Here is a 14,588-nt window from a genome sequence, read left to right as displayed (position 1 = left end):
CGTACTCGAGCCAGTCTCGAACAATGTGTGACGTTGACGTGCCACATGTTCTGTTAAACTTTGCAAATAATTGAAACTAAAATGCTGTGTAGTAAAACTTTGTAAAAATAATACTACAAGAAATAAGAAAGACAATGGGATCACATATCATCAGTATTGTTCCATTTTATATTTTATTAATTTCAATGTAAAATTACACGCAGCGAATATTACACAATTTGAAAGATGCCATTGAGTGTCAAGATGTCACGCACACAAGCATCGAATAGTTGCCGTAATAAAAAAGCCATAGATCTTAGGTAGGTGGTATCTAGTTGGAGCGTAGCGGAGACCAATCCTTAATCTAAGTTTTGTTAATAGAATAGATTTTCTCTATAAGTGAATATAGTAAAAATATTCTTCTGATACATAAATCGTACAAAATATTATTTTTTAAAACCACGGGCGAGTAAAAAAATAAGGACTCCGTGTCACCTTACATAACAGTGAGCATACACTTACAATAATACAAGCCAATCGGCCGCCATTATGAGATTTGCCATCGTCTGTGACAGATCAGTTTGCGTCGCCATAAAATATTTTAAAAATGCCGTCGTGCGTTGTGAAAAAGTGTAAAAATAATATAAAAGTATTTGTGGATATATGATTATTTCAGGGAGAAAAAATTGTGTAAGTCGTATACCCCGTAACCGCACACACACTAGCATAAAGGTGCTTCACTTGCTAATATCACGGCGCGGAGTCCTTTTTTTTTTACTAGTCTGTGATTAAAACATGATTTATTAATTTTGTTATTCTTACTTAAAAAAATGATGAAGAGCCCGTTTATGGTGTATTTTATCGGGAAAACTCAAGTTTCTGGGTCAAACGGCCTGGGAATGTCAGCAAATTGAATTGCAAACGAGTTACCGGCTTATATCTCGCTGACGGTATGTAATAAAAAATGTTTTATGAACGCTCAATGAATTACTTAAAAGACCTGCTCAATGTAAATATGATGGGATCAAGTAGCCTGCCTATGAATAATTTTCTTAAATATTTTTTTAACAGAAATTACTCAGCGCTAAAATAGGTGTGGTGTGTGTCAACATTTCATTTATTTGCAATCAATATTTTTTTATATACATAGGCTGCACTAAAAGTATCGGGAATGGAATATTTCCACTGTCCCTGTCATATTAAAATCTTTTTAATTTAAAACTCCTTGGTTTTAAAAATCACTTTGATTTTCAACACCTGAAGAAGCTGTGGACGCCTACAAAACGGCCATTTTGGAGACCCTTTCGAATGGAATGGTTGCTACAATGATTGGTTCCATCGCATGGAAAAATGTGTCCTATTTCGCGGAGAATACTTCGAAAAGCAATAAATACATTTTTACATAGTAATGTTGTGTCACTTCCTTGATTCCCGAAATTTTCAGTGCCGCCCCCGTACAAGGGGCAAATGGTCAAAAGACTTACATACATCCCCAACAGCAGAGATCAAGAGTATCGTTGACTCTAAAATATCAGTGTTTCTCTACAATATCCCAACGTAGGGATACTTACTTATTAAACTTTTTCTTGAATCACTCTATCTAAAAAAAAACCCATCAATATCCGTTGCGTAGTAAAGATATAAGCATACATAAGGACAAACAGCGGGAATTGACTTTTTTATACTAATAATAATCTTCTGCAACAAATAGAATAAGCACAAAAACCTTCTCCACATAAATAAACATACCTACCCATGTATTCCAATTTTCTTAGTGATCGGCTTAACGGTGTTGGAGTAAAACGGTAATATATAATATAACCATTTACTTTTTTATTCTATAAAGATAATTAATATTTTCGTCGATTATTTATTCTTTTTAAATTGTATGTTTAAAACTAATAATAATAATATTGGTACACTTTTACACAAATTATCTTGTCCCAAACTAGGCATAGCCTGTGTTATGGGTACAAGACAATCATATACTTACTTAAACATACATAAATACATATAAACATCCATAACTCGGAAACAAACATTCATATTCATCATATAAATGATTGCACCTACCGGCATTCGAACTCGGGACCTCTAGCTCACTAGGCAGGGTCACTAACAGGGCTATAGGGGTCGTCTGTCTTAACTTTTTTTTTATTTCGTAATGCAGTTAGTTAAGTTCAGAAATAGGACCGATTCTGACTTGTTATAAGTTCCTACACAATCTATAAATTCATATTTTAAGTAAAATCGCAATCGTGTATTTATTGTTACATTGTGCAATTTTTAATCTAATTGTGCTGTGCTTATATTGCACAGGGCAAAAAATTGTTTCTAGATTTTTTTGCCGGTGATTAGTCAACTGTTTATTACGAGTCATGCGGTTTTCGTTGATGTATTGCCGCGAGCTTGACACATTTCAAACAGTTCACAAACAATAGAATTAAACTAATTGATGGAATTTTCCATTATAAATAGTATTTTTAATAGGTTAGTTTTAGTAGTTACTCATGAACTGGTTTATGATGCATACACGATTAAAATTCATGAAATTGTGATCAAATCTCAATTAAACGTTTCGGTCTCGTGTGGAATAAAATATTTGAACAATACACCTTCGTAGTACCCGATTAATTCACATTAAGAAAGCATTTATTACTACTTAGAGCAACTATCAGCCACGCCTCGGATCGATCCTCCAAGACCAATTTATTTGCTGACGTCGACAGAGTTATTTGCGTACAAGTAGGCTTTTTGTTGAGGGAAACTTTTCCACTGAAATCATTCACATCGTATTATTTCGTGCTCTACGTACCTTACTACCTTTCTGCGAGATTTGAAGGGATACTTCGGTTACGATTTTGTACCAATAAATATTTTATTTTTAATTTATATGACAATCGAATTAATTTTTTTTATGAAATAAGGGACATGTCGAGCTGGACGTTCAGCTGATGGTAGTTGATACGCCCTGCCTATTGCAATGCAGTGCCGCTCAGGATTCTTGAGAAACACAAAAATTCTGAGCGGTACTACGATTTCGCTCGTCACTTTGAGACATAAGATGTTAAGTCTCATTTGCCCAGTAATTTATAGCTACGCGCCCTTCGGACCGAAACACAGTAATGCTTACACATTACTGCTTCACACAGAAATAGGCGCTGTTGTGGTACCCATCATCATAGCCATTAATGAATAGATTTAAATTTTACAAATGATTTAAGTTTTCTTTAGTGTTAATTCCGCCAATATTTATTTTTAAAAACAATTCGACACGTGTTTCGCCTATACACGAGGCACCTCAGGACGTGTTGTCTCACCAAAATATATCAGTCTGGTGCCAGATTTTGTTTAATTATGGATTTCCGCAAAGTAACGCCTAACTCAATAGATTTAAATTTTCCAAATCGTTGTCGTATAAATACAACATCTACTATAAACTAGATACATACGAGATGACATTGACAGAGAAAAACTTCTCTAACGGAGATGCAGCAAGATAAAAAAGGTAAGCGAATCTATTGTTACTGTAACTGATTTTATTGACAAGTCGTAAAGAGTCAGCCACGCTGTCCTCTCTCTTACTCCTTAGTATTTTGAATCTTCTTAGTCGGACACTCTCGTCAGAGTGGTCGTGGTTGCGCTGACGAGGTACATGGTGGAGTGTTCGGTGGGTCAACATCCTCCAAGATCTCCTGGCGATGTGCTTCCATTTCTGGCGGTTAGAGGCGTTGCGAGTACACTGGACTATGGTGGACTCAGTAGCCTTTGTGATGGCGTCTATCCAGCGGGTTGGCGATCGACCGCGTGCTCTCTTGCCTTCCACCTGGCCCTGAACTACCAGTCTCTCCATCGAGTTCTCATTTCTAGAGACGTGACCAAAGAACTTCAGTATTCTTAGTTGCACAATTGACAATAGTCTGTCTTTAATACGAAGCTCTTTGAGGATGGATACATTGGTGTGAAATGCCGTCCACGGGATCTTTAGGAGGCGTATTTTGAATAATAAACCATTAACTAACGCACACATTTTTATGCATATAGTTTGTTATGCATTTTCGAATTGTCAGGTTGTGTTTACGCTAGTATATAGTAATTTTATGGTGACTACGATACCATAATCACAGATAAGGATTAATTAAAGAAATCCCACACTGATCACCACCCACATTGTTGTTAGAACAGGTGACCCACAGGAGCATTTGTTTTATATCTAATATATAAAATTCTTATGTCGCTGTGTTTGTAGTTAAACTCCTTCGAAACGGCTTGACCGATTCTAATGAAATTTTGAGTGCATATTGGGTAGGTCTCAGAATCGGACAACATCTATTTATCATCCCCCTAAATGTTAAGGGTGGTCCACGCCAATTTTTTTTTTTTTTTTTTTTTTAATTTATTTGATTATGAGTCAGCATGAAAAAATACATACAATTTCAAATTTTCACCTATCTACGATCAACAGTTACTTTTGTATCGCGATTTTAATATCGGCAATACAACGTTTGCTGGGTCAGCTAGGATTCTATATAAGAGATAATTATATAATATCCGGACGACCGAGCATTGCTCGGATTTTTAAGAATGTACAATACTTAAACAAAAAAGAACTTATAGGACATCTGGATTCGAACCGGGGTCTTCTGCTTTCAAGATCAGCCAATGTCCCATCTGAGCTATTGTAGTCTCGTATATAGTGCCGAAATTTACCTTTATATTGTAATGTTATTGTAGCTGTTTCTGATTAAAACACGGATAAAACTACATTTTTTTAAAATTGAAACCTAGCTAGATCATTTTCTCGCTCTTATACTTAATTTCATTAAAATCGTTGCAGCCGTTTCTGAGATTCAGATTAGATATATATATATACAAGAATTGCTCGTTTAAAGGTACGAGATATTCTATATAACAGTTACACGATAAAACTTAAATACTAAGATTCACAAATAATTTATAATTAATCCTCTCATATAAGTTTATATAGATATTATCTGTAAAATTTCTAAATATAGACTAATAAATAAATTATCACTGTTGCTGACATTGTTAAAGTTATTTTACCGTTTTGTTGAGGTGTAGCTGCGGGCCTCCGAAGCTACATATCTGAAAGCACCTAGATATCTGAAAGCCTGTCCAAGTCTCGCAGTAGCAAATCAACGAGCGAAGTATTTTTACAGGTCTATAAATTTTTGGGTTATCTTCGTACATGTGGTAGTGTGAATTTCAAGAGAATTCTACAATATTATTTACGCATCACTACATAGTTTAAAACAAAGTCGATTCCCGCTGTCTGTCCCTATGTATGCTTAGATCTTAAAACTACGGAATGGATTCTGGTGCGGTTCTTATACAGTATCGTACATCTTAAAAAAGGTCTTTAAGAGTCTGGAATGGTTTATGCTGCGCATGCGCCGGCGCAGTATCGACTTGCCGCGGCGACACACCCAAAGAGTATAATAATATATTGGGAAAAGAGAGCCCTCTCTACGCATTATGAGCCGTCTATTTGAAAACTACAGCCATCTGGAAATTTAATGTTGTGACGCAATTAAATAACTAACTCTTCTTTTTAATTTTTTACCATGCTGAAATTCCGCGTAGAGTTAGTTATTTAATTTTGTCAAAACATAGAACATATAGGATAGATTTAGTTGTGTAAATATGCAAAATGGAACAAGAGAGCTACATGCGCAAACGCTAGAAGTAGCCGCCATTTTTTGACCAGTGGGCAGTGACACAAACAAAGAAAAGTTGAAAGGTTTCAAAGCGAGTGACAGCTGCCAAAGCTTTCTTTTTCGGGCCAACGAACAGATGGCACTACAGTCTTCTGTAAACGTCTCTTTAAGGCGTCTGTCCCACCCCTAGACACACCACAGCTGTCAACTCAGTCTATACATCACGCGCGCCAATGACAGTCGCGTCCCGAAGCTACAAGTGCTCTCGGGCGCGCGAAAGCACGAAACTTAACTAACCACCACATAACCCCCCTCCAGAGACCGTCAAGGGCGATAATAGTCCGGGAATTGTACCCTACGACCTGATCTTGTAAATCTTCCTGTATCTTCAGATACATCTGGTGTTGTGGGGGTGTCTGGTGTATGTTATGTTTGGTGTGGTTTGGTAAAGTGATATTGTGTCGTGCGTGTTAATGTCTGGACCATATAGGCTGGTTTGATGCGGTCTATTGATACTGTACGCTCCTTGCCATTTATCAAAATTTTGAAAAACTTGTCTCCCCTTTGACTAACCCAGTAGGGCCCAGAATACGCTGGTTTTAAGGCTCCTCCTACATTGTCATCTCTCAATAGGACATGAGAAGAGGAGGCTAAATCCTTAAAAACGAAGCAAGGACGCTTACCACAATGCCATGAAGCAGGTACTGGTTTCAACTCCTCAGCTCGTTTGCGGAGACGTACCGCAAAATCTGTAATGTCAATAGACTCTTCAAACTGGTGACAAAAGAATTGGCCAGGGAGACGCAAGGGTTCTCCATACAGAAGTTCTGCGGACGATATTTGAAGATCCTCTTTAAATGCGGCTCGGATTCCTAATAGAACTAGTGGGAGAGAGTCAACCCAATTGTCGCTGGCGTGGCAGATTACGGCAGCTTTAAGTTGCCTATGAAATCTTTCCACTAAGTCGTTGCATGCCGGATGATACGCAGTGGTTTTTCGGTGCTGGAATCCGGCAATTTGCGAAAGGGTTTTAAAGAGTGTCGACTCAAACTGTCTACCACGGTCCGTAACGATATCGTTAGGGCATCCGAAGCGAGATATCCATCCGCTTAATAAGGCTTTAACTACAGTTTCGGCAGATACATCAACTAAAGGTATTGCCTCAGGCCAACGTGTGAATCTATCGACGGCGGTGAGACAATAGCGATAGCCGTTAGCTATAGATAGTGGACCAAGAGGTCAATGTGTACAAATGAGAGCCTAGATTGTGGTAGTTTAAAATGACCTAACGGCGAAGACACGTGACGTGTAAACTAAGAACGTTGACAAGCTAAACAACAACGAACCCAGTCTCTGCATTGCTTCCTAACTCCGGGCCACACAAACCCTTCAGCGACCAAAGTAGCTGTAGCATTAGCTTCAGGGTGACTCAATGAATGGAGACTGTCAAAAACCTGTTTGCGCAAGCCTTCTGTAACAAAAGGTCTTAATGTGTCATTGCTGTCGTCGCAATATAATTTACAATATGTGCCAGATAATATTACTTGACGGAGTCGTAATGAGGTGTCGCCCTGACGAAGAGCTTTCAACTCATTGTCGGACTGCTGTGCTAGTGCTAGCTTTTCCAGGTCTAACGGCTGTGTGATAGCTTCTATTCTCGACAGAGTGTCAGCAACCACGTTATCTTTCCCCGATATATGCCTGATATCCGTGGTAAACTGGGCAATAAAATCAAGGTGACGGGACTGTATCGGTGAGCAATTTTGCTTTTTAGTATTGAAAGCAAATGTCAGAGGCTTGTGATCTGTATAAATCACGAAATGTCGAGCTTCTAACATATGCCGAAAATATTTAATACTTTCATAAAATGCAAGCAGTTCACGATCGTACGGTGAATAGTTTACCTGAGTCAGCTAAGCTTTCGAGAAAAGAATGCTAAAGGTTGCCATGAGTTACCTTTGAGCTGCTGGAGGACTGCACCAATTGCTTTGTCAGATGCATCCGTAACTACTGCCAACTTAGCCTCGAAGTCCGGGTGTGCTAGCGTAGCTGCATCTTCAAGACATCTTTTACAGGTCTGGAATGCTTCTAGCTCAACATCTGTAAAGTTAATTGGATGGGAACCTTTAACAGAGCCGGTAAGTAGTGCATTCAAAGGCGCTTGGAAGGCTGCAGCTCCTGGTAAAAATCGTCGGTAGAAATTAATCATACCAAGAAATCGACGAAGATCTTTGACTGTCTTAGGAGTTGGATAACTTTTTATAGCTTCTACCTTCGAAGGCAATGGTTTTGTGCCCTCTGCTGAAATTGTATATCCAAGGAATGTTATGGACGGTACACCGAAAATACACTTTGCAGTGTTGATGACCACTCACGAAGTCTGGTGAAAAGTTTGTGCAAATGTTGCTCGTGGGACTTCTGGTCTTTCGAAAAGACCAAAAAATCGTCCAGATAAGCGTAATTAAAGTCTAGCCCACGCAACATCTCATCAACAAAACGCTGAAACGTCTGTCCGGCATTACGAAGTCCAAACGTCATGTATGGAAATTCGTAAAGACCGAACGGGGTTGTGATTGCGGTCTTTGGTACGTCACTAGGATTCACAGCAATCTGATTGAAAGCTTTAATTAAGTCGATAGACGAAAAGACCTTACATCCCGAAAGACTGTGAGCGAAGTCCTGGATGTGACGAACCGGATACCGGTCAGGGATTGTACGTGCGTTGAGCATTCTGTAGTCACCGCAAGGTCTCCAGCCGTTCTACTTCTTCGGTGCTAGGTGCAGAGATGACGCCCATGGTGACTCAGAAGGAGGACAAGTGCCATTCTGTGACATTAAGTCAAACTCAGCCTTAGCTATTTTCAGTTTTTCAGGTGCCAACCTTCGTGGGTTATGACAAATTGGTGGTCTAGATGTGGTTCTGATATGGTGTACAGTGCCGTGAGTGGGTGTGTTATGTATGCCAGATGGTTTAGTCATTTCTGGGTATTTTTCTAAAATATTATGATACTCTCTAGGCTACAAGTGATAACCCGAAATTAATCAATACAGTGTTAATCCTTATACAATAAAGTACATTAAATACATTTTGCAAATAATATAAATCAATGACGTTTGGAGCTGCTGTCATTAGTTGTCGCGCAATTTATTCGTAAATTAGTGAAAAAAGTGTAATCCCGGACATAAAAAGTGGAAATATTAGTGTAATATAATTTTACCTGTGACATACAGTGTTATACCAGTGTGTAAAGTCTATTTATTGCATAAAACCCCGAAATAGTTCAACGACCAGTGCTTTTTTTTCTGCTTACCCACATTTAAATCTTCATTCAATAAAAATAATTTAATCATCTTCGTGCTACTATTGCCATCTAGTACACCCATAGCAAAATTAAAAAAAAATAATTTATAATGGCAAAGTGCAACAACTGTGGAAGGTTCTTCGCAGAGGGGTCAGATGGCGCTAAGTGTAAAAAATGTTCAGTGTTATTCCATAAGACGTGTTATCCGGATGCTCGAAATAATAACAAGTGGAGTTGCAAGGATTGTAACATGAGCATTAAAACTAAGGAAGCTTGCAGGGAGGTGAATACCCCTAGCTCCCAAGAAGAGGACACCAGTAGTCCCAGGTCTTGCAATCCACCTTCACTCGCGGAGGAAATGAAGCTTTTGCGGTCTGAGATTTCAATTTTGTCTAAATATACGTCAGTTGTGGAAAAACTCACCAATAGAATGGACAGTATTGAGGAACGAATAAACCGACTTGAGACAAAATTTTGTGCCGACCAGGATCAGCTGAAGCAATGTTCAGAGGTCAACGAGACTATTGACAGCTTAAAAAAATATAAATAAAAATAATGACTAAATGACTCGGAACAAGATAAGTTGCTAAACGATGTCGAGATCTCAGGTCTCCAGGAAAATAATGGGGAGAATCTGTTACACGTTGTCATTACACTCGCTCAAAAGATAGGGTTTAGTCTCGAGGAACGTGATATAGTGAATGCATATAGGCTCGGTGCACGCATCAATGCTGTGGAATCCAGGGGAGCCGGCTCCGAAGGAACCCGACGGCCGCGCGCCGTTGTGGTGCGACTCACACGCCGATACCTGCGCGATGAGTTCCTGCACGCGGCGCGCGTCCGGCGTGGAGTGGACACTATGGGAATGGGCTTAGGGGGAGAACCGCGCCGTTTTTATGTAAACGAGCACCTGACTCGCGTAAATCGTAAATTGTTTTACCTGGCGAGAGAGGAACTTGCACGACAGAGAAATTGGCGCTTTGTGTGGACCCGGGGTGGGATAATATATGCTCGGCGAGATCAGAAATCCTCTGTTCATGTTATTCGTTCTGAACAGGACATCAGTAAGGTTTTTGGCAAAGAGTGAGTTTAGTACTTTTTAAAAGTAATTTATTTTTATTACATAATTTTAATTATATTGTTTTCGCTATAGTAAACATTTGTCAATCACATTATATTGGAATTTCGAGAGCTACAAAAACATTAATCACAGCAAATTATTATTATTTTAATGCACTTCTCTCTTTTCTAATGACGCTGAGTCTGAATGATAACGGCAATAATTATAATATTGTCTGGAACTTTATGTACTATATTTTAGTTATGTTTATTCTAGCTTTAATGTGTTATTATTATATAGAGATTCTATGTGGCATGGTTTTGCAGTACTATTGTGGTCAAGTTTTATTAACTTTAAATTTTAACAGCGGTTGTGATGTTATTTTATTATATGTGCGTATAAATATTTTAAATCAAGTATGGTTATATAAAATGAAAAATTATCTACATATTATACTAACAAATTTTTATTTACTTTATTCTCTTACACATATAAACGTTATTTCACTTGGTCACATATACATTGTTTCAAAATATCACTCTGTTCAGTTATAAAAAAAAACTTAAAATTGGTCTGCTAAATCCCGGCTCACTTGGAACCAGACATGACGAATTTGTAGCGGCAATGCAACGTCATACTGTTGATTTGATGGCTACAAACGAAACGTGGCTGCGCCAGGGCCAGGAGGGTCGCGCACCCGCTGTCCCTGGATACAAACTACGACATGTTCCGCGCCCAACCAGCGTGCGCTCTCGAGGCGGTGGCGTTGGATTCTACACGAGACAAGGCCTATCTGTACGTATCTTATCACATCCAATTACACCAAGCGTTGAACAGATGTGGCTTAATCTTTTTATCCGTGGCAGAGTTTTGGTCGAATTGATTGGATTGGATGGATGTCAATACATTCTTTGATGCTCTTACTGAGTCAATGGGCGCGTTTGTCTTGTGTGAAAACATTGTCTTACTTAGGGATTTTAATATTAACTTTTTTGATTCGAGTCATATTAATTACAAAAAACTTGAAACATTTTTAAACACCTTTAAATTAAAACAACATGTGACAGAGGCAACGCATTTCACTTCTCAAACAGAAACACTTATAGATTTAATATGCACACATGTTCCCGTATCATCTGTTACAGTGGATCATGTTGAAAGTCTGAGTAGCCATGCGTTTATATCATGTGTTTTAAATATAAATAAAGACCAACCTGTTCCAAAACAGGTCGTGTGTCGACCTATAAAAGACATTAACGTGAACGATTTTAAGCAATCATTAAGTGACATCCAGTGAGAGAAATTATTAATATTAGAAAATGTTGATGAAATTGTAGTCTCATTAACATCGATACTATTATCTTTATTCGATTTTTATGCACCAAAGAAATATGTTAAATCAAATGTAATACACACCCTTGGATTACATACAATATTAGGAAGATGATGCAGTGTCGTGGCTTCATCACGACAAGTAAGGGCACGCAAAAGTAAGCTTGAATCTCATAAGCAATTTTATAAAGAAATAAAAAACTATGTTAAGTTCGCAATACAAAGAGAGAAACATGCATATATATAACTCCAATATAAATAAACCTCAAGTATTGTGGAAGCATATTAAACAGAATACTCAAATCACTACGAAAAAAGAATACATATTACCATCTCACCTTGCAAATCCTAATGAAATTAATAATAGCTTCCTTAACATCCCAGGCAGTGCTGAGATTCCTCTGTCTACTCTGACATATTATGAGTTCCATCGCCATAGTGACTCTGTTTTCGATTTTAAACTAGTAAATGGACATACGGTATTTCAGACTTTGAATGAGTTGAAATCGCAAGCCGTGGGAATTGATGATATTTCATTGGATATGCTTAAGCTGACTACACAAAAAAACTCTTACTGTACTTACTCATATCATAAATACATCCTTGTCGTCAAGTAAGTTTCCAGACTTATGGCGTCATGCCCTAGTGCGTCCCATACCAAAAGTTTAACAAACAGAAGGTTTAGAAAACACGGAGGGACAACTACAGCGTTAATGGACGTAGTTGACAATATTCTTACTGCACAAGATGATGGAAAGGGTACGATTTTATTACTACTTGATTACTCGCGCGCATTTGATACCATAAATTCGAGTCTGCTGCTCTCCAAACTAAGTTACTATGGATTGAGTCCGAAAGCAATAAAATGGTTCCACAGTTACCTAAGTAATCGAACCCAAACTGTAGTCATTACACAGGAAGATGGAAGTAGGTCATTCTCTGATTGTAATGCTCTTGAGCGCGGAGTACCTCAGGGATCAATATTAGGACCGCTATTATTTATCTTGTATAGTGCCGATGTAGTTAAAAACATTAAACATTGTAAATATCAAATATATGCAGATGATATTCAACTTTACATAACTTTCAAGCCAAACGAGATTTCAAATGCAGAAAAAAATATTAATTCAGATGTCAGCCAAATCTATACTTGGTCGGTAAATAATTCACTGGTTCTTAATCCATCTAAGACCAAATTTATGATACTGGGAACCCCTAAAGTCGTTGAAAAAATTGAACGTTACAATCCTAAAATAGTTATTAATAATAAAGTTATTGAGCGAGTTCATGAGGTTCGTAATCTAGGATTAATATTTGAAGAGAATCTTAGATTTGAGAAACATATAAACTCTACTGTTGCGAACTGTTTTTATCGTTTAAAAGTACTCTATCGCATTAGGTACTATTTAAATACAAATCTACGTGTCAGGTTGTGTGATGCTTTGGTACTCTCAAAATTTAATTATAATGACACTACGTATGGTCCTAGACTACGAGCCCGCACCAAAAGTACTATACAGCGAGTGCAAAATGCCTGCGCCTGGTTTTGTTGGAATATTCCACACAGATCTCATGTGAGTCCGTATCTTAGAGAAGCCAATATTCTGAACATGGAAAGTCGCAGACGGCTACACTTCGCTTGTATGATTGTTGGAATTATAAAGTCAAAAACGCCAGCATATCTCTATTCGAAACTGTTATGGGCAAATAAGGGCAGGGTGTTGAATTTCATAACAAGGAACATTGTAAAGGCTAAGCTTTGTCCTCCCAAGCATCACACTGCGGCTTTCAGGGGAAGTTTCAAGTACAATGCCACCAAGTGCTGGAATAATTTACCACCGCCGCTACGGGGTTTATATACAGTGTCGAATTTCAGAAAAAAATACAAAAAATACTTATTAATGACCAATACCTCCCTACATCTCCTGCCTTGGTGAACACTGTTTAAATTTCATTGTATTATATAAAATAGCTTCTGGTATTTATTATTATTTTTTCTTCCTTATATATTTACACATACGTTTTTTATTATTTTTGTTATTGTCATATTTATTTTTAGTAACATTTTTTTTGTTAATCATATTTTTCTTTTTTCTCATACTAATTATGTTAGTGCCACAATTAATTATATTTTACTTTTAAAAATATGTCAGTTCAGCTCCAAACTTCACACAATGGGGTCACTGAAAATCAGTGTTGTGCTCATAGTGTATGGACACAACTATAACTGAGTGGACTCCAGTTTTGGAAGACCACTGCCACATCAAGTTTTGCTTTTATTTCTTTTGTATTAAGTTAAGTAAGTTAAGTATTAGATTAAGCATATATTTTGTTCTCTTTAACTTTTTTGTGTGAATGTGTCAGTTTTTCTTCCGAAATAAATTCATTTTCATTTTCAATATGGCCCTTTATAGCATGTAATTAAAATGAATATTTTAGAATATATTACAGATTTAAAATGCAGGGACATACCGGTTGCGGCGGTACCGGTCGGAAAAGCATTAAAATGAGTATCATCAAGTTTATAAAGTTTTGCAGTGTACAAAATAGAAAACTTATTTTTAAGCAACTTAAAAGAAGAAAAATGATTTGGCAATTAGTAAATATATAATTAATGGCCTAAAACGTAGCCTTGCGCTTTGGGATCTTCACTTTTTTCTAATGTCAACAATAATATCTGCTATAAGATGCCATGTATAAACTTAATACATATTATATGATAAAAATACATATTACTGGCGGGTGATACCTGGCAAATAAAGGACCCGTTTGACTGAACTTTAGAACTTCATTAATGCAGATCACGTCCCAGATATTACATCGATTAATTAATTTGCGAACAATTATAAAGGTTTTTAATGGTGTCCATAACATTATCCGAGTAAAACCGGACCAACTCACATTTAGATTCAAACTACTGGTTAGTAAAGCTGCATTTGGGAAACTCTACTAATAAAAAGCACGTCGAGGGATCTGATGATTCTATTTCAAAACCACTTTTCATTATTTTTATCGGGTTTTTGAAAATATATTGGATATCCATATTGTAGGATGCACAATTCACGTCGTCAAAAAATTCGGACCAATATGTACTCTATACCACATCAAATGTGTTTAAACCTTGGTACATATCTGTACGGTACTTGCTGATTTTATTAAAAATCATGAGGATAGTTGTACGTCTCGTCATTATCATTGCGCGACTCGTGTCATCTCCGCTAGCCGATGACAGGAGTC

General features: G+C 37.4%; 1 protein-coding gene and 1 long non-coding RNA gene across 4 annotated transcripts in view; both read right to left on the bottom strand.

Annotated features, from left to right (window-relative positions):
* The window catches only part of LOC126967144 (aldo-keto reductase AKR2E4-like), a 347,892-nt gene that overhangs the window by 279,486 nt on the left and 53,818 nt on the right, over nt 1-14,588 (bottom strand). The window lies entirely within an intron of this gene.
* Nucleotides 6,789-8,437, bottom strand: LOC126967579 (uncharacterized). Its single transcript, XR_007730036.1, has 3 exons — nt 8,312-8,437; nt 7,614-7,757; nt 6,789-7,128 (listed from the first exon to the last, which is right to left on the bottom strand). It is a non-coding gene; the product is annotated as an uncharacterized LOC126967579 (long non-coding RNA).

Source organism: Leptidea sinapis, chromosome 1 (assembly GCF_905404315.1).
Source record: "Leptidea sinapis chromosome 1, ilLepSina1.1, whole genome shotgun sequence".
Classification (NCBI taxonomy): Eukaryota; Metazoa; Arthropoda; class Insecta; order Lepidoptera; family Pieridae; genus Leptidea; species Leptidea sinapis.
This window is presented reverse-complemented; position numbering and strand designations above follow the sequence as displayed.